Raw genomic sequence first — 21,556 nt, 5'->3', positions numbered from 1 at the left:
TATAAAAATTAAAATTAATAGCACAATATTCTTTTTATCAGTGGCAGAGGGAATAAGTAACAATCCTATTTGCTGGATCCATTGAAACATCAGATATTCTGGAAATACGGTAGAATAATAATGAAATTTTTGCACAGTAAAAGCAGAAGCTTTACTCATGCTTTCTTATCCAAGTTACTACGCAGTTCTGTAATAGTGTTTCAGTTAGTCTAATGACATCTGTTTGCAGGTAATTTATCTTCCCAGAATAACACCTTAGAAAATGGTTTCCTCAAAAGAGGAGAGAATATGCTGTAATCATTGTAACTCAGAGCTATCTGATTAATCAGCTATAACTTGCAGTTAAACTGGGAGGATATTTCAAAAGGATTCCACTGTGGTCTGTTCTGGATATAGTTCTCATATGATTGGTATTTTTTAATATTCAAATAAAAAGTATTTCACAGGCCAGGACTCAGTTTCCTCTGTGGGTATTCCCTGCTGTTGTGTTTGCAATTTTCTTTCGCTTACTATTGCCCCATCACGAGTCAGCGTTTGTAGTGGAAATTTGAGTCTTGTTCTGCTAGTTGCCAGCTGAACATGTTTTTATTCTGTGTGCTCTCAGACTGAATTTTTCACCAAAGGATCTATTACTATTTAACTGTATAGCCTTGCCAGACAGCTTGGCTTTTATATTACCGTTTTTGAGAGGGAGGAATACTTGCTGGAGTGACTGTGCCATCTGTTGTAAGAGCAAGCTGAAGCTGTGAATTCCGTTTACGTGCTGAACAATGTCCGTTATTTTGTGGTCTTTACATAAAGAGAAAAAATAAACCTTCCTTGTATTTCATGCATTATCTTTCTTGAGAGTGTATCTCATTAACAGGTGTCAGTACAGCTATGCAGAAAAAGAAAAAAAAGACAGTGATAAGGTGGTGATAAGCATAGAAACAACAGCATCAGCGGCTTCTGGGGGAGAAAAAAGGGACAGAGAATTCCTATCCAGAGGAAGTTTTGTTTTTTGTTTGTTTGTTTTTTTGTTTTGGGGGGGGGGGGAGGGGGTAAGATAAAGTTGCCCATTCTTTTCATTTGAATCACAGTAGAAAATTTTACTTAGAACTGTTAGTTATCTGATTCTTTACTCCAAAGCAAGTAGAAATCTGCTCCGCTCTGTAACTGGAGTGTAAATGGTATGGGATCTCCACATGACTTTTTTTATTGACACCTGCAATAGATTTGCACAACTTTTATGAAGTTAGTGGGTATATGTGCACAAAACAACAACATTGTTAAATCTAGATGATGTTTTTACTTCAATTCTCAAGTACTATTTTTTCTAAGTTTTACAATATTTTTCTTTCGAAGAGGAAAGCATATAGCTAATAATACCTCATTTGGATTTTGTAATGTTTTGGTTTTTAACTAAAATTTTGTATCTTGTAACTGCATTGTGAAATAATGATTAAAAACTCAGGAAGTGTTCATAAAGCAAGTATTGTAAAAGGCTCTGATTTAATTCAGATGTTCACATTCTTCCACTACCAATTCTCTAACATTCTCTTCATATCACTTCTATATTTGTTGGGAGGAAAAGACAACACTCTATCTGTTTTGTTTTAAAAAGTAATTACGTTAGTGAAGAATGACATGTTCAGAAAATTGAATCAGTTTGACGAAAAGCGATACCAGAGATGATATTTTTCCGTGGGCAAGTGAGCTGTATTCTGCTACATAGTTTCTTGAATGCAAATTACCATGCATGAAAAATAGCATTTTCTCTTCTTTATAAGACACAAAATTCACTTCTCTGACATTAATCTTCTGAGATGATCAGAAAAACGAGATCTTGAGAACAACTGGAAAAGATGGGAGGTTGTTTATTTGATTCTTAAGACATCTTTAAGAATTAAAGAAAGCTGTTGATAAAATGCATTCAATGAGTTGACTGTTATGTTATGGAAAAAGAAAAAATCCTAGCAAAGTTAACTGGAAATGAAAAACAATCCTGCAATTTAGACAACTGGCATTTTTCCTACAAATTGGAGAGGACTTTTTAATAGAGAATTAGTAATGTTTTCTATCCCTTAGGATGTACATCCTCAGGATGATTTATGACAATAATCCTCTTTGCCAGAAAGCATGAGCAGAGTTGTTTCTTCTGGAAGTAAAATCCAGGAGCTATGACTCTCATAAGGATGTCCTTAAATATTAAATGTATCTTGATTCTCTCTCCTTTCCAGCATACCCAGTCCTCATGGTACTTGCTATTTTGAAGTTTGCTGGGGTTTGGCATAGTTTGCTGTATGGCATAAGTTCATAGGAGCCTAGGGTATTTTTTTTTTTTTTTGGTATGGGGTTTTATTTTTGGTCTTTGTTTTGGGTTTGTGGTTTTGTTTTTTTTTTTTTAATGTTACTGATGTCTCCAGTCTTGGTCTTACTGAAGCACAGATAGTTAGACTCCACAGATTTCAGTATGCTCTGGACATTAAATTTGCGCCTGTTGAAGTCAGAATTTTGCCATCAGTTCATGAATCTATATTTTTTAAAGTATATCACTCCAAATGAAAGCCTATTGGTCAGTTTTGGTGTGTGTGGTGTTTTGGTTGGGTTTTTGTTTGTTTGTTTGTTTTGTTTTTGTTTTGTTTGGTTTGTTCTTTGTTGTTGTTTTTCTGCCAAAAATGATAGTCTAGAATCTTGATAGTGTATTATCAAACATGGAGAATGGAGGACTCCTTTAGATACGGTAGCTACGGTAATTTTGGTCTAACAAAAGCTTTTAATGTTACCAAGATTTAAAAAAAAAACCCAAACATTAAGGCAACCCAGAATTTGTCTTTCTGTGTCATCTTTGTTCTGTAATGTTCTAGAATTACAAACAGATGTTTTTGTTATTTTCCGTACTGTAAGGGAAAAAATATATGTTTTGCCCTTAAGTTAATTCTCTTGATGTTTAGGCCATTTTTTTTTTTTCTCCAAGCAAAAATGATCGAAGTGTGACTTATAATGAAATCTGACTGCAAGCCTAAAAATTGACTAATGTCATCACATAACTGATACTACCCTGGGGGGTGTTTTTCTGCTAATGAAAAGTTGCCACTGGCCAGAACACCAATGTTTACTATGTCTCTTTGTAGTAAATTATACACATATATATTCCTGTTCATACTGGGCTTTTTTTTTTGGCTTGTATCAAATTTTCACAAGCACGTGTTTCCATGTTGCAGATTAGAGGCTGGTATTTACGTTGGCTGCTTGTATCCTATGGAGTCAGTAGCTTTGACCTTACACTAGGCTGAAGAGCTGCTATTTTACATTATAATGTGATAGTATGTTAAACTCTTGGGAGTTTATTTTACCAAGAAGCATGATGGCTTCCTGCTGCTGAGTCAGCTGCTGTCCTAATGTTTACTTTAGGCTTACTTTATTTTAAACCTTTGTATATTTTTATGGATATATTTATGATTTGTGATGAAGTTTAAATTTGAAACTTTGAAGATAAGCAAAGCTTTCCCCTAAAAGACTGTTAAAACTCTCTTGCTTTGTGTTATAGGGGGTTTATTAATGACAATTAATTGTGAATTGTGCAGTTTTATGGATGATCTCTCAGTTATTAAATATATATATGGAACCTGTACTGCAACTACAGCAAAGGCAAAAAAAAAGCATTAGCACTGAATAAATACACTGCGAAGAGACCTTGTATGGCAGTTCCTAGTAATGTTTACCTATTAGTTCAAAAATCAGAGTTGAGTAGTTTTTCTGCTTTATGTAATTTCTTATTCCTTCAAGATGATACTTTCCTGGAGGAGGCATTTTGGGCAAGAGTTTTAGGTCAAAACTATCATGCTGCTTCTAACTGATGCAACTACAGTAGCAGAACTCGAGGTGCGATTATGTCTTTTGAATATCTGGATATCACTATCATTAGTCTATGGTATTATCAAAGCCACGTTTTAATGGCATAAACTGCACTTCTACTATAAATTTTTGTTGCTGTAGCTATACTAGCAATTTCTCTCCTTCTGTCCACTCAGCATAGTACAGAATGATCGTGGTTTGTGTCAGTAAAAATGAAAGAATACAAAAGAAAATAGTATATAGATAAAGAACAATACAAGGCACGCTATTAAAAAGTATGCTTAAATTTGTGGTGAAGTTAGACATAGCAAGACATTCCAAACAGTTCACGAAAATGTTAAAAATTAGAAACTAGTGAAATAGAAAAACATTACAAGAAATAATTCATTTTCCTACATTTTATTTATTAGAATTAATAACTTCATTCCAATTAACTTTCATTAACGTATCAAAATGCCTTGGATGTAATCATAATTAATTTGGTGTTTAAGCACAAGAAAAATGAGTCTTGTGAAAAGATCCAAATGAAATACGAAAGCAGAAAATTATAATCTTACAAGGAAATGCAATTCTATGCGCAGTTATTTCTGATACATTACAGTCAGACTCAGAGGTCATTATACCAAAGGTAGAATAATCATATAAATAAGAGAACATGTTTAGAATCTGCAAGGGGTAGAGTCAACAGATTTCCCTGCTTCAGGGAAATGCACCAACCTGTTCCGTCTTGCTTACAAGGTTACATACTGAAAAGGGGTGAAGGGAAGGAGGGGATAGCATTATATCCACAAATATCCCTACAAATTAAATGACCATGTTGCTGAAAGGATTGTATCAAAAGTTTCAGCAGCAACAAACATAATCCATTTAAGTACCTAAATGAGGGAGCTGCATTTTAACTGTTCAGTATCAAATAGTTTCAGTTGTCATTTGTCTCTGTGGAAACTGGTGAAGACTTCAGCTTCCTAAGAATCTGAGCATTTGTTCATTGCTCTGAAGGCTCTGAGCGTACCGAGTGCTGTTGAAAAGCTGTCGGTCTGTCTTGCTGGAGGTTATGCTGCTACTCCAGTCTTTAGAGCACAAACCCACACCTTACCTTCCATCACTAGCATGCCACTGTATAGTAATGGAAGTTAAATAGTATTTGCAGACAATTGTATATCTCACAGAATCACAGAATGTTAGGGATTGGAAGGGACCTCGAAAGATCATCCAGTCCAATCCCCCCACTGGAGCAGGAGCACCCAGATGAGGTTACACAGGAATGTGTTCAGGAGGGTTTTGAATGTCTCCAGGGAAGGAGACTCCACAACGCCCCAGGGCAGCCTTTTCCAGTGTCTGTCACCCTCACTGTGAAGAAGTTTTTTCTCATATTGAAGTGGAACCTCCTGTGTTCCAGTTTGTACCTATTGCCCTATCATTGGTTGTCACCGAGAAGAGCCTGGCTCCATCCTCGTGACACTCACCCTTTACATATTTATAAACATTAATGCACATCAGTTCAAAGACAGTAATAATGCTTGTTGCCTGTGCAAGAGCAGCCCACAATACCCTTACATGGCAGCACGTCAAGATTGTTTTGCAAAAATTAGTAGGCATGTGGCTGATGGTATCTGTGTGCATGGTCATGGAAGGTCATGGAAGCAGGGGCTGGCCACTTGGGAGGAATATAAGGCTGCTGTTAGAGGATGTAGGAAGGCAGCTAGGATAGCCAAGGCCTCCTTAGAATTACAGCTGGCGAGAGGGGTCAAGGACAGCAAAAAGAACTTTTTCAAATACATAGCAGATAAAACTAATACCAGAGGCAATGTAGGCCCACTGATGAATGGGGTGGGTGCCCTGGTGGCAGAAGATACAGAGAAGGCAGAATTACTGAATGCCTTCTTTGTCTCTGTCTACTCTGCCGGAGGCTGTCCTGGGGAGCCCCATACCCCTGAGACCCCGGATGAAGCCAGGTCAATGGAGGAGTTTGCTTTAGTCGATGAGGACTGGGTTAGGGAGCAATTAAATAGTCTGGACATCCATAAATCCATGGGTCCAGATGGGATGCATCCGCGGGTGCTGAGGGAGCTGGCTGAAGTCATTGCTGGACCGCTCTCCATCATCTTTGCCAAGTCTTGGGAAACGGGAGAGGTGCCCGAGGATTGGAGGAAAGCAAATGTCACTCCAGTCTTCAAAAAGGGCAAGAAGGAGGACCCGGGTAATTATAGACCGGTCAGCCTCACCTCTGTCCCTGGGAAAGTAATGGAACAGCTTGTCCTTGGTGCCATCTCAAGGCATATCAAGGATAAGAGGGTTATTAGGGGCAGTCAGCATGGCTTTACCAAGGGTAGGTCATGCTTGACCAACCTCATAGCCTTTTATGAGAATGTAACAAGGTGGATGGATGATGGCAGAGCGGTGGATGTGGTCTACCTTGACTTCAGTAAAGCCTTTGACACAGTCTCCCACAGCATCCTCACAGCTAAGTTGAGGAGGTGTGGTCTAGACAATAGAGCAGTGAGGTGGGTTGCAAACTGGCTTAGGGAGAGAAGCCAGAGAGTGGTAGTCAATGGTGCGGGGTCTAGTTGGAGGCCAGTATCTAGTGGAGTGCCTCAGGGGTCAGTGCTGGGGCCAATATTATTCAATATATTCATTAACGATTTGGACGAGGGAATTGAGTGTACTATCAGCAAGTTTGCTGATGACACCAAGCTGGGAGGAGTGGCTGACACGCCGGAGGGCTGTGCTGCCATCCAGCGGGACCTGGACAGGCTGGAGAGTTGGGCGGGGAATAACCTAATGAAATTTAACAAGGGCAAGTGTAGAGTCCTGCACCTGGGCAGGAACAACCCCAGGTTCCAGTATAGGTTGGGAGATTACATATTAGAGAGCAGTGTAGGGGAAAGGGACCTGGGGGTCCTGGTGGACAACAGGATGACCATGAGCCAGCACTGTGCCCTTGTGGCCAGGAAGGCCAATGGCATCCTGGGGTGTATTAGAAGGGGGGTGGTTAGTAGATCGAGAGAGGTCCTCCTTCCCCTCTACTCCGCCCTGGTGAGACCACATCTGGAATATTGTGTCCAGTTCTGGGCCCCTCAGTTCAAGAAGGACAGGGAACTGCTGGAGAGGGTCCAGCGTAGGGCAACCAAGATGATTAAGGGAGTGGAGCACCTCCCTTATGAAGAAAGGCTGAGGGAGCTGGGTCTCTTTAGTTGGGAGAAGAGGAGACTAAGGGGGGACCTTATTAATGTTTATAAATATATAAAGGGTGAGTGCCATGGGGATGGAGCCAGGCTCTTCTCGGTGGCAAACAATGATAGGACAAGGGGTAATGGGATCAAGCTGGAACACAAGAGGTTCCACTTAAATTTGAGAAGAAACTTCTTCTCAGTAAGGGTGACAGAGCACTGGAACAGGCTGCCTAGGGAAGTGGTGGAGTCTCCTTCTCTGGAGACATTCAAAACCCGCCTGGACATGTTCCTGTGCGACCTCACCTAGGTGTTCCTGCTCCAGCAGGGGGATTGGACTAGATGATCTTTTGAGGTCCCTTCCAATCCCAAACATACTGTGATACTGTGATCTGGACCTACAGCTTTGTCTTTCGCAGCCATTTGCTGTTGCTTACCTGAAAGCTTTGAAAAATGTGACTTGTTTAGAATAGGAGTGCTGGTATCTTTTATAACTGAACTCTGACTGAGAAGTTTAGAAAAATTTGTAGAATAACAACAGTGTGGGTTTTTTTAGACGTGTGGTTTCTTTCCAGGTGTCTATAGATCTCTGTTAGTTATGTGTAAAATACCCAGCTGCACAACTTCAGGTTCTACAGATCATTCATATTCTCTAGAAGGTGATGTCCTTCAAGAAAGGAATGAAGTTCGTGAGCAATTCCAATTTTTCTTTCTTCAGGTCTGCTTGTGTGTAGCTTGCACAGAGAGCTTTAGGTTTGACTGAAGCTCTCAACATCATACAGAAATCCCAAAAAAGTGTATCATTTTGAGGCATATACGTGAGACAGAATGCTTTGATCCAAGTAGTTAAAATTTGGCAAAGTAATGAACACCTGCAGAGTGGAGGGGTAGCAGTGGGAAGTGGTTTATATCTGGGTGCTACAGGTACACAAACTGCTAATTCTGCAGTGTAATAGATGAATACATATATGTACTGAAAGCAGAGACAGCATTTATAAAGGTACTTCACCTAACTTTCAGTTCACAAGTGTTACAGCTAATTTTAAGCAAACTTGAACTACAGTCAGTATAAGGGCTGACACCCTTTCTGGTTTTGCCCACCCAGCACTGTTGCACGGTGCAACCACCAGATCCTCCCCAGGTGGATGGGGAGACTGTGCAACAGTGTTGTTGCTACCACAGAAAACAGCCTGTTTGCTGCACCTACTCTACATCTGCACCTCATATGGCATCATCATTTGGCTGCTCAGGGCTAGTAAAAACCAAAAATGGTTTCAAAAGCTCCGAAATAATGCAAGGCAGTTTAATATAATGTCTAGTGTTTCTTTTCCTCTCTCAAGAGAAGCAATCAGTAGAGCACATGTGTTTTAAAAATTATCCGTGAATTTAATTAGGGGAGTGAGAGGAAAAAAATATTGGTCATTTTTAAATACATTATAAACTGCAGCTGAAAGACAAAATGGTGGCTTTTAATCTATTCTCCAGAGCTCTCATCTTCTCGCAGGTCCTGCTTGTGATCCCTTGGTCTCTTCATAGGCTCCATTTTGCTTGCAATGTCTAAGTACCATATGACATACTTCTGTTACAAGTATGAAACAGATTTGCAAAGCAAATAAGAGATGGAAGCAAAAATTTCAAGGCAAGAAGAAAAAATAGATCACACCAATTAATGGTAGTGTATGCAGCATAGGATCTGAGAAGTATTTTTAGTTCCTTTTTCAGTAATGTATTAATTAATACATTAAAACTGTGTAGCAGAGCAGGATTGGGGCGGAGCCCCCGGTCTGCATTGAAGCTGATCTGTAACCCACCACAGCGCTGGAGTGTTCCCTACTCTGAGCAAGTTTGAAGTTTTCTCTGTAGCCAGTCTCTCTGCTCTGTTACCTTCACATCCATTCTCTTTAGCACCCTGACTGCTTAATTACATTCTTTTTCCTCATCTCTGACTTTACGAACAGTCTAACTTTCAGTTCTCTCTTGTCAAGGAAAAACTATTTTTAAAGAGCCAATAACTTCAGATATATTTTTTTGATACAAAGTTCTAGAATCTGTTATTTGACACTGTAGATATAATACCTAACTACTATAATCCGGAATGAAAATAAAAAACGGCAAGAGATTGAGCACATTGTCAGACTTGGAGGCACCCTCAATTTTAGAAAGATGGAATGCTTTATGATTCCTTGAATATTAGAGCTGTCCTTGGCTATGTTGCATTTGTATTAGGGTTTGCTTTGGGAACTGAAATGTAAGAATCTAGAATAAATTAGGTTGGAAAGGACATCTGGAGATGATCCAGTTGATTCACATCTAAAACGGGACTGACTTCAAAATCAGCTGTGACATAAGACAGTCTCATACAATTGAGCTTTAAATACCTGCAAGTATAAGGATTCACAGACTCTGGACAGCCTGTTCCAGTACTTAATCACTGTGATTGTGGAATTTTTTCTCATTTCTAGTTGTAATTTCTTTTGCTGCAGCTTGTGACTCTTATCCTGACACGCGCCTGTGCATGCAAACACCAGCTTCCTCCTCTTTAGGTTAAACAAATGCAGCTCCCTTAGCAATATGATATGGTCCATTTTCCCAGCCATCTCCTTGCCTGTCACATCCCTCACCAGTTTCAACTCCAGCTAAAATTGCTTTATACATATGGGAAACTTTATTTCTGGCTCAAGGATTTTGGTAGCCATTTACTGTAAGATTTGACCTCTTAGGTATGTGCATTTTTTTGGTTGTTTGAAAATCTGCAGCAGGGGATTCTGTATAGTGATTTATCTGGCATGGTCTGCGGAGGAAGACTTGTGTAGCTGGCATGATTATCAGAGCACACTGGTTAACAACATGGTACCTGAGACCCATCTGTGCCAGGCACATTCTTTAGATGGTTTTTGTTGTAAAAATTATTATTCTTTCCTGTAGTCTTGTTGCAGAAGAGCTATGTGTTGGAATGTAGGACAGCCGTATGTTGAAGTGTTAATCCAACAAGTTCTGAAAGTACAAGAATATGTTTGTATATAGGTGTGATATACATAAAAGGCAAATAAATGTTTTTTCTGTGGTAGTAATAGCAATTCTCTTTCAACAGGAATTCTTCATAATATGGCATTTAGTATTCAACAGAACATCTGAAGCATATTTCTAAAGAAACAGTGTTAACTAAAAATTCAAAAATAAGTTTTAAGCAGGCACATCACTGCCCTTCCCCAGTATCTGTCTCTAAAAGAGCTGAGCAAGGAGACTATTGAGGCAAAAGACTCAAAATCATTATAAGCTTTGTAACAACTTTTATAATATATTTTTCTTATTCTTCAGAAAAAGAATCATCTAGTATGTGAGTATAAATCTTGACTTTACCATGAAAGATACTTGGGGTTGTGAGTTCCTCAGCACTGGGCAGGAGCAGGCCCCAGCTGACTAACAGGCAGTGAATGTCTGTTCCAGACAACTAAACAAAACTCAGAGGTTTGTCCAAACAGAATTAACAAAATGAAATATAAAAGTGTGCAAAGAAAAAGGATGGAATTTCCAAAGACTTTCCAATCAGCAAAGATTTATTCAACTCTCTGTATCCCTTTCTGTTCCTTCTCTGTTGCTGATATTTATTCCCTTGCCTCTCCTTAGGTCTGCTTGAAACTCCCAATTAGCTTCGTTAGCATGTCCTCCAGGGATGCTTTCTACACAGTTGTTAGCTGTGAGAAGGGGAGGTTTCTTTAAGCAGCTTTGTAGCCTCTGCGCTGTCAAGTGTCAAGTCAGTTGCATGGCTGACACTGGAACTAATAGGCTGTAGAGTTGCAACATCTGGATTATGGTATTCGTGGGCTGGTGGCCCACAGCAGTTTATACTTCATTCTTGCTTTAAATTAGAATCAGGCCTGCAGATGAATTAACTCCTTCTTATCTCCCATTTTTACTTTCAATAAAGCTGGGTGATTCTGTTTGCTCAGCCTTTGCTATGTTTATGGAGCTACTATCACCTTCTTATGTCTGCTATTCAGCAAAAATAATTAAGAAATTATCTCAAAATAAATTAGAAAAATTAATGGAACAAGAAAATAGAAAATAATTTTAAAAAAATGGCACCGCTTTTTGAACAGAAACTTCTACAAGGACGTAGAATTTTACCAACAAATACAAGACTACAGGAATCTGTCCAACAGCCAGGCTGTTCACCATTCAGAAAAGAAAAGTTTTACATTTACTGATCTCCATGAGGATTCATCCTCAAGAAACTGTTGGACAAGTCACCAGCTGCAGCCTCTGACTTTATTAACTCTAATAAAATAATGATGTACACCAGTCAGTTGTGGATCCTGAACTGTAATGAACATTTATCTCAGAAATGCCTCCTTCATACTACTCTGATTCCGAAAGTGTAAAGCCAACCTTGGACTATTTTAAAAAGCATTTTGAACTTTAAACCTAGAGAATTTTAGGTGTAACTTACTTGAAGAACTGATCCTTTCTGATTTGGGAAATAACAAAGGAAAAATATTTGCATGAACTAATTTGTAAAGCTTGGCTAAAGTGTTTTACGTGGTCACCAGAAATTATTGTTGGCCACTAAAAGGGAGAGGCTAATGGGTTACATAGGTTGAAACTTGATTTTTTTTTTCCTACTTTATACTTTTGCATGAATAATATTTTCTTCATTCTGAAGCCTTAAGGCAAATCAAATGTAGTCAATTCTTGTAGTTTTAAAAGATTTTTTTTTTTTCTGTAGTATTACTACAAAGAAGGAAAATGTGGAAACAAGGATATATATCAAACCTTAATGGTATGTGTGGAACCAAGGGCTGCATTTGAAGGATCAGATAATCTGAAGCATGACTAAGAATGTCCTTAAGCCATCTCTTACTATTGCTGTAGCACTCAGGTGCAGTTTATGAGGCTTTGAGGAACTGCAACTATTAAAAGCAAACCCAACCAAAACTGCAAGTGCATACTTAATGTTCCAATCAATTTTAAAAAGTTTAAAACTAGGTACAGGTTTTGGGTTTGAGTCTTATTTAGGTGTGTAGGGTTTCATGTTTGTTGTTTTGGTTTTGTTTTTTGGGGGGAGTGGGTGTGTGGTTTGTGTTTGAGGGGGTTTTTTTTGTTTGTTTTTTTGTGTGTGTGTGTGTGTTGTTTTTTTTTTTTCTTAACATATGTCAAAAGTGACAGTGCAAGTGGTTTTGCTTTGGGATGTGGTCAAGTGAATCCTCCTTCCTTCTTTGGTGCAGTATTTTCAGGGGCTTTACCATCTTCCTTCTCTTGCCTTTGGGTAACCAGAAGAGAGGGAGATGGGAAAGCTGGATCCCTTCAAATATTTTATTTTTGGAATTGGAGAGAGTTCTGTTCATTTTGTGCTAGCTGTAGCTTTTTACTTGTATTAGTATTTGCTGTTAGAATGATGTTTACAAGGAAGAATGGCATTCAATGTTTTATACTGATTTTTATCAGTAACACTCAGAGGTACTAACTGAAATTGTTCTGTGCGTTTCCAAGAGGTTAGTGTGATTTATCGCAGTTCATTACATCATAAATTCTTTGATGCAAAGGTCTATCTTTTTGATGTCTGTACAGCCTCTACAATAATGAGACAGAGGCTTTAGATCAGGGGTGTCAAACTCATTTTCCACTGGGGGCCATGTCAGCCTCGTGGGTGCCTTCAAAGGGCCGAATGTAATTTTAGATTCTAAAATTTAGATCCTAAAATTACATTCGGCCCTTTGAAGGCAACCGCGAGGCCGATGTGGCCCCTGGTGAAAATGAGTTTGACACCCCTGCTCTAGGTGCTACCCTGATGCAAGTAGTCATAGATCAAAGTTCAGAATAAGTAAGCAACAGAAGACCTTGGACTTGACTCTCATGAGCTTTCTTCTCAGTTGGAATAATTACATGATAATGCAGACAAGAAAAGGGTGAATTATTATCCATAGTTTAAAGATAGGGAACTGGGGTAATACTGAACGTTTTCCATGAAGCTGCTGCAAATCTCTGTTCTCAAATCAGATCCCAAATTTTGAATTCCACTTCAGTGCCTTGAGCTCAAGACTAAGTGTTCCCAGTACCTTCTCTCTTTGTAAAAAGGATTACGTCACTATGTAGAAAAGACTGTAAATCCTTACATGAAGGATAAAACGATACTGTTTTCTTATTTTATGCTCACCTAGTAATATGAGTATCACTATAATGATCTAGACTAGAGTAGTTTTACTACTTTAGTGCCAGATTATAGGTCTTTTATTGAAAAGCATAACATTTTTTTATGAAGTTAGAAGTGACAGCCAACATTAGTATTGGATTAATTGCCATTGTAAAATAATTTATAAATTGCTTTCAAACTCAGTTATGTTCTCTTGGAACAGTTCATCTGAGATGTCTGTCTCATCTGCTGATGAGACAGGTCACAATAATATTGGTTTCATTTCATATGTGACGTCAGGTTGAAGTATTCACTATTAAAGATGTTTTCAGTTTGCTAAAATAATATTTCTAATAAAAAGGCCCAGTTCCCTAATTTCTATTGTTTAGAGGGAAAAATATTTCTTATGTTTAGGTAGTGCTCTGCAAATTTGTTTTAGGTATCTCCAGGATGGGGAACTTGAAAAAGCAGTTCTTTCTGTTCCAAGTAGTGTTGTAAGATAAATTATTCTCATCCTAGCTAGCTTGTTACTGATGTTCTTGAAGTGCCTGAAGTCCAAGTGTTGAATTATGGTGATCACATGTTTTTCATTTGAAATTTTATGAAGAAAAGACAGTGTCTTTTAAAAAACAGGTTAACAAGAGAGAATATTAAAAGGTTCATAAATCAATAATCATCACAGAGAGGACACTTCAGTTACATTTAGGAAAAGTGAAGGATCCAGTACAGCTGAACCAATGTAAGTAGTGTTTCTCCTGTCGAGGCTCATTGCCTATCCAGTACTTGCTTCTAGAATCTGTGATGGAACTGAAGGGGGCGGTTCAGACTGGGATTTGACTTTTATGCAGGCGGGACATTCACAGATATTGAGGCAGAGGCATGTTCAGGGTACGTTTCCAGTCTTCGCAAGAAAGATTTCCGGTAGGTTTGTGTTATTCTGTAACAATCTTAAATGTGATTTCTGAAGATTCTTTAGCAGGTTATGTTGTACTGTGGTCGTGAACCTGCAATAGATGAAAGTGGTATCTCACTGCTGGGTTTAAGTGCTACCTGTTTAGTCTGAAGTTTCCAGATGTTCTGACATGCTCCAGCCTCTGTTCTTTGTTTTCTCTTCCAGTTTGCCCCCTAGGTGGGCCTTCCTTGTGTGTTACCTCTTTTCAGTTCAAATAATCAAAGCACCCAGAACCAGTGCTGTTTTTTCTGTCCTTTTTCTTTTCCCACCAGATACCCACTTTATTTAAAGATGTTTGCTCAGAATTTCAAACATGATGCAATTTGGGGGTCAAAGTTACTACTCTGCTTTGTCCCCTGTGTTTTTCTTCTCTACTGCATGGAGCTTCACACTCTCTCTAACTTTCACAGATAGACAGCTAATCTGATTTTTATTTAGTTAGCCCAGTCAAATATTTTCTGAAAATGTCTGAAGGTATTCTGTGAATACAGTAACTCAGAAAGATGTTTACAGGTGTCATTTGTGTAAAATTAACAATACATTTCAAGTAGTAGATGGAGCTTAGGAAGTAGTTTTTAGGGGCAAAGAAATAAAATACTTTTTTAGTTAGGAAACAAACATTTTCTTGGCCACTTATATCAAAATACTGCTATTAATTTATGTGAATATGACATTTAATTAGCACATTCTTGTAAGTTTTCCACATGAGAAATTCACTTTACATTCTGACTCAGCATATTTCCCCACTGAAGTTGCTTTACTGAGAAAATGTTAGACTTGGGTTTTTTTGTTTGTTTGTTTGTTTGTTTGTTTTGTTTTTTTGTTTTTACAAATGTGGTTCTCAGTATAGGAACACTACAGTTTAGGAAACAAAACAAACAAACGCCCCCAAACAAAAACATCGACAAAACAACATAGTTAACACTTCATGTTCCTGCCCTTTAATACACCTCAGTACATATTAATGTATTTGTCCTCTGGTGTCTGTTATCTCCTCCATAGAATATATGTATAAATTATTTGCTGCACTATAAAGTAGTTACAATACTGGAATTTAAAGAGCAGGTGATTTTCTGTGGTAATGGAAGTTAAAAAGAAAATGTTCAGATTATGTTCAAAGTTTGTGTTGCATGAAAAAAGTGGTATTACATTTCCAGGCTACTAAAGCACTAGTTCCACACATTCATGTTTCTTTCTGCAGAAAAACTATTTTCTGATGCACTACTTGTCCTCTGCTTGACAGCCAAGTGTTCCTATGAATCAAGAATTAAAGCAGGAGTCATTTATTCTAATCTATGGTGCAGTAAGGCTCACAGTATTAAAAGTCCTGATTCAGAAGGGATGCAGTGTCCTTAAAATAGACAATTTCATATTTCACATTAAAATGGAAAAAGGCTTTAAGAAACCGAGAGTAATGAACAATGATTGTTTGTTCACATTACTAAGGCCATTTGTGTTTGAATGTGAATTTTGTTCTTGTGACTTCTTCTGTTTTTTGTCTCACAGGGAATTCCTGTGTCTGTGTTTACAATGTCATGTCATGTTGCTATGGCAAAAGAGCGTGATACTGCAAGTTCACCATTATCATGTTAGTCAAGGACAAAAGAGGTAGAAATTATTTTAGAGCAAAATAAACTTTATGCACAAAATTGATAATGTCTATGGAATTCTACCCCTGCTTTTATAAGATAGCGTTAATATTTTTACAATAACTTCAATATGTTTTCATTTGTCTTTATTACCATGTATACTATAAAAATCCATCACAGTTTTTCACAGCTTGCAGGGTTTATTCACATTGAACAGAGGAAGTTTCTAACGATTTTGTGTCCAGCTTCAGTCTGGTGAAGTTATTGCAAGCGGAACGCTCAGAATTGCACAATCCCACCTTGAAACGGCACATGGAAAGTCCTGGCTGTTCTTGTCCATGTTGTTATGAAAGAAAGAATCTGAAGCCTGTGCTCAGATTCGTGCCTAACGATGAAGTAATCTGGGAAATATCTCTTTGAAAGAACAGCCACTTTCTGAATGGCGTCGTGTTTACTTATGTGGCTCAGAGGTGCAGCCCTGATTCTGCTTCCTCACTCCATTAAAGAAGTTTTGAGTTAATAAAAATGCACCAAATTTTAGAAAGCTTCATCTTCTTGGCAAAGCAGAACATTTTTACCAGTTTTATGAATTAAGATAGGTTTTGTTATTGAAACTTGACAGCATAGCTTGTTTCTTCATAAGGGTTTTTTGTCATCTTGGTTCAGTTTTCATTATTTGATAGTTTTTTTGATAGGCTGAATATTTGCAACAGGAAAAAAAGAAAGAAAAAAGTTAGCAGGACAGATGGAGCTTGAGGATACAGAGTTCAACCTTTAACTTGCTATATTTTGTGAGAAAAGCAAAATAGCCTGCAGAATGCTAATACAGAGCAACCCATACATGCTACAGTTGAAGGAACCGTGGCTTCATGCAAACCAGTGGCTTGATACGGCATGGCAAAAAAGAGCCCAAAACTGTAACAACAGATTTGCATGTGTTGTGTAGGGTGTTACAGTGGTAACTTTTAAAAAAGCTGTTGTGAGAATACCAGCACTTGGGATCTTGATCTTGCTGTTCCCTCAATTGTAGCATTGTACTGATTAGGGGTATTTGAGGGGATGGAGAGGGTCTGTCCTTTATGGGAACACTAAAGAAAATGATCTGTAACCACAGTTTGGGTAAACTAGTGGGTTTATACAAGTGGTAATGATGAAACCATTCTTTCACACTATGGCACAGCAAAGTTCCCTTTAGACTTGCCAGTGTTGCTAGTTAGCATCTGTGGACATTAAGTGGGAATTAAAGCAAACGTGATCTCCGTGTTCTAAAGTTTCTAACAGTACATTTGACATCTTTGCAAAAGGGTCTGTAGATGTAGAGCTGTTTGTACTACTTCAGCACATTGGAGTGAAATGTAGGAATTTTTGAAGTTTTGTCTTATGGTTAATATAAATTAAATCACTGTATTGGCATCTAGTTAATGAAAAAATGCCATGATGTCAACTTTCTTACATTAAGATATTTGAAAATATCTAGGACTTGGTGAAAAATGGTATTTCAGTAAATTTGAGGACTTATTCTGACTTTACTGTTTCCATAAAGAAATTATGCTTGATGTGAATCAAATTCCTGTGGTGCAGAACTAAGTCTGCTGTCTAATTATGGACCTGTAAAGCTGCAAAATCTGTCTACTCTGTTATTATGCACTTCTAAGGCTGGAAATTTGATGTTTAAAATAGTGAATGTGAATTATTTTGAGGTGGACTCTCTTCAGTTAAGCAGAAGTAATTTTTTTTTTTGTTTTTTTTTTTTTTACTGGGAACAAGCCAGACAGGAGTATAAGTTTTTCTAAGTGGAGGCATTCAAGCAATATGGTGTGTCTTCCTTGAGTGAGTATCAGAGGGACTTCATGTTTGGAACAGACCTTTCTAAAAGAAGTGCCAAGTTAGATAATTTATTCTGTTTTCTTTTTCTGGACACAGAATGGTTCTTGTGAACGTACAGGTACCCTCCCCTGTGCAGCTACATTATCAGAACTATAATCTGTTTGAACGAACACCTTCACTGCATGTGCTGGGTGGGAATGGGGAGCTCACCTAGACCTGCACTTAACCACTAACTCCAGGACCAGGTCTGCAGCACCACAGAACCAGTTTTTCCTCATGCAGTGGTTTGAGGTGGAAGTCAATCTGCATGTAGCTGTGTTTGTTGTCAGCCGGTGGCTGCAGTCGGGGTAGCTGCAAGGTGGCTGATAACAGTGTGTGCAATTAGAGGGCAGGGAACACCCCCCTACACACCACCCCAGCTCCATTACAATCTTCAGATTCAGCCTGACAGCTCTTCAGGGCATGATGCAGTTTGAGATGTGCTTCTGAAGTGCTGTGAAGCTTGATGGGCTGAAGAATTACTGAATGTTTTTTCTTGTACAACGGGTATTTTCTGTAGTGACAGTATTTTTAAGATAAGCTTTTTACCCTTTCTGCTTTCTTTCTGCATTCCAGCCTGCTCTTATCTTCCTTGCAGAGGTATTAGCTGTATTTCTTAACATTATTTTAGCTTTAGGATTAGATGTTTTTAAGCAGAGAACAACTTTAATAGCTGTTTTGTAGTCTGATTTGGTTTTAAATATATCCTTGTTGATAGCCCCCTTTGCATATGACCACACTGATGTCTCTACAGAAGGCCTAAGTTTTGATCATTTACAGAATGTGTCCTAAATCATCCTGAAGTTCTGCTTACAAACTAGGTTTTGTTATTAACTAGTTATGTTAATACAAATATATATATATATCTTTTGTATTTTACTTCTTCTGTGCCCTTTAGTTTTGCCCATCTGACTACGGATTAAGAATGCAGTGGGACTTGAGGAAGAATCTGAGCTGGTCTTTTGCCTTCAGAATTGCACCACTATAGATTTAGCTTACTTGGACCACACTTCGAGTTTCTTCCCAGTGAGCAGCTATCTAATTTCTCTTCTCAGAAAATCTAAACATGGGTTAGAAGACAAGTGTAGGCAGGATTGTGATTGCCATACGTCTTCAGTTTCTCAGGCATCTTTACCAGAATTTTTCTAGATACTCCTGCTTCCAGGTGGTTGGGTTCCTGGGAAGAACCACATCTGAGCCAGGTGAGGTGTACTGCTCCAAGGAAATGTCTATATTGTTTATATCCATCAGCTGTTCAAAGGCATGTTAAGCTTTGGTTATCAAATTACATTCTTTGTTATTTAGTTATAGCACCAAATTTAAAGCCTGAGATGATGGCTTAGACATCTGATAGTGAAGAGTTGTTAGTTACTACACTTCTAGACAACAGAAGAAAGTACAAATTAAACCAGTGTGACTTGTTGAGAGGTTGCTCAAAATTAAATGCAACATAGTTTATACATCACTGCATCTGGAAGATTCTTTTGTTAAGAGTTACCTAATTATTGTACGGTCATTTCTCTAATACTTTTCCCCTCCCCCCCCCCAACATTTCAGTAGCTTATCAAATAATGTTTTCTTTACCTCTTAATTACTGTAAATATTTTCACCTCCGTGTTTTCTCACATGCATTTGGCATAATTCTACTGAAGGATGAAATACATGGTAATGCTTGAGTACCTTAGAAGACCCTTCTTTTCTTTATATTTTTAATCATTCATTCCTTCCTTTTTTGCAAATAGTACTCAAACACTCCCACAGAAAAATGCATAGAATGTTTTTCCTGTGTCAGAGTCAGCATTTGTGGGGAACATAACATGCCAGACAAGCAGGCAATATTCAGGGAATGTGCTGGTATTTGTAGCACTTCTCTTTCTCATCTCTCATGTGGCGAGTTTGATTTCTGCTCTCATTTGAACAGCAATTGTTCCTGGGAGAGGCAGTTGTTTTTAAAGTGTCGCTGGAGAAGTGAAGCCCAAAAGGGAAAAATCCAAACATTTGTGTACTCGTATTGGTAGAGAACCAAGGAAGCTGTTACAGGTGGGGACCTGGACTGTAGGGTGGGGAAAGAAAGGAACCCAAAACAGAAAAGAGTGTGGTTCGTAGTTCATATTGTACTTCTACTGTTCAGTTGGCAGAGAAGATTCAGATATGCCAGGCTGAACAAAAACTGTTCATGCTTTAGGAAGTGATCAACAGCTTAGACATTTGTTTATCTATTTTCTGCATAGCTTCAAAGCTGGTCCCACTTCTCTCGTTATAGCTTTATATGAGTTCTGTCATTCTGATATTATCGGAATGTGGATACGTTTGTCTTCCTTTCATCAATAAATCAACATCCCTTTACTTCTGCTGTAGAATGAGCTAATTTGTCAAATTTTGGCAGCAGGTATTCAGTAAATTTGCATTCATTTTTCCCTTTATTGTATGAGTTTGCTAAGTGCTTTTTCATATAATTGCATTTGAATCTGCATGAAAGGGAACTTTTAATGTTCAGAGATTTCAGAGTAATAAAGAAATGTGGCACTGTGAAAGACTATTATTTTAAAAATGGAAATATGATGACAAAAGAAAACAGATGTTGTTTGATTGTTAAAGTATCCTACACTGCTCTCTACTGGAAGCGTGGAAGTCTATGTTAAATATTCAAAAGTGCACATAAAACTATTTCCTAGTCAAGTTTTAGGTTTAATTAATTTTTTGACCCTGTAAAACTATTTTTTCTGTAGTCCAGATAGGGATTTTTGTATTCCCCCTATGTTTTGAAGAAGAGCACCTGGATAGACTTTGCATATATATAAAAAAAGTGGAATGTTGAGGGTCAGAATGTAAACTGACGAGGGAAGTATTGCTGGACAGTGTCTTGTTAATGGCAAGGAAAAAAGTGAACTGTTAATCTTAACAATTCACCTGACCTTACTAATAACTATTAGGCTTGTGATAACATCGTAGACTTATCAGAACTGTAAAGGATTCTGAATGGTTGAAGCTGCTCTACATTTGAATGGACTTTAACTGAGCTTTCTCACTGTGAGTGAGAAAGACTTCTTTTGTTTTCATAGTTTCTCCAGCAAAAGTACAACTTAAAAAGCGTTTTTAATAACTTCACTATGGAATTGGACCAAAACATGTCTTGCTCAAGTTAAATGTTGTTTTCATAGTTTCTCCAGCAAAAGTACAACTTAAAAAGCATTTTTAATAACTTCACTATGGAATTGGACCAAAACATGTCTTGCTCAAGTTAAATGCATAGAAAATCTTTCATTTCCACTGCAGTCTGAAGGCAGAAGTATTCCCTACAAAGGGTCTATTTAGTAGCTTTTTGTTTAAGACAGCCCCGCTGGCCATTATGGGGCTGAATTATTCTCCCAGACACTGACAATGATAAAACTTGTGTTGATTCTAATCTGATGAAATAGTGCCTGTTGATTCTCCACAGCTGCACTATCTTGCAAATCTTTGCATGGGGATTGAGCACTTCTGGTTGTCTGCTAATATTAGATGATAGACAGTTTGATTTGAGGTGTTTGTCTGTGTATGGCTGGTCAACACCTCACTTTCTGAATGGCAGACATCAATGAGGGAAGAACAAGCCTTAGTATACTTTAAAGGAACAATTAAACTGTTTGGACTGATAAGATCCATTGACCTCATAAAAGTAATTTCTGATTACAGACACCTGCAAGTGAGATCAGCATAAGTGATATATTAGAAAAATAACCTTTCATCGGTCTTGTAGAGAATGTGTTTGGAAGAATGGTAGACTGCAATGAAAAATGTGTATATGAGAAAAAAATTGCCGTAGCTTGCTTTGTTATAGAAAATATTCAATTTAATCCTCTTCAAAGTTCTTAAAGTATCCATCTGAAACTCAGTATGATTCTGGTAAACTTCTTGTTAGCACCAAACTTAATAAGTAAATATTTTTTAAAAATCAGTCTAATCGCAGGCCTAACTTACTGAGCATTTTTGTGGGGAGTACAAACAACTTGAAGAATAACCCTTTTACTAG

At 38.0% G+C, this 21,556-nt stretch overlaps 1 protein-coding gene across 5 annotated transcripts in view; it reads left to right on the top strand.

The window, feature by feature from the left end:
* Window positions 1-21,556, top strand: part of GULP1 (GULP PTB domain containing engulfment adaptor 1) — a 157,707-nt gene that overhangs the window by 92,082 nt on the left and 44,069 nt on the right. The gene's annotated exons all lie outside the window — the stretch shown is intronic.

This window comes from Streptopelia decaocto (assembly GCF_964273445.1).
Source record: "Streptopelia decaocto genome assembly, chromosome: 6".
Classification (NCBI taxonomy): Eukaryota; Metazoa; Chordata; class Aves; order Columbiformes; family Columbidae; genus Streptopelia; species Streptopelia decaocto.
Note: the sequence above shows the minus strand (reverse complement) of the source record. Positions and strands in the feature narration are given on the sequence as shown.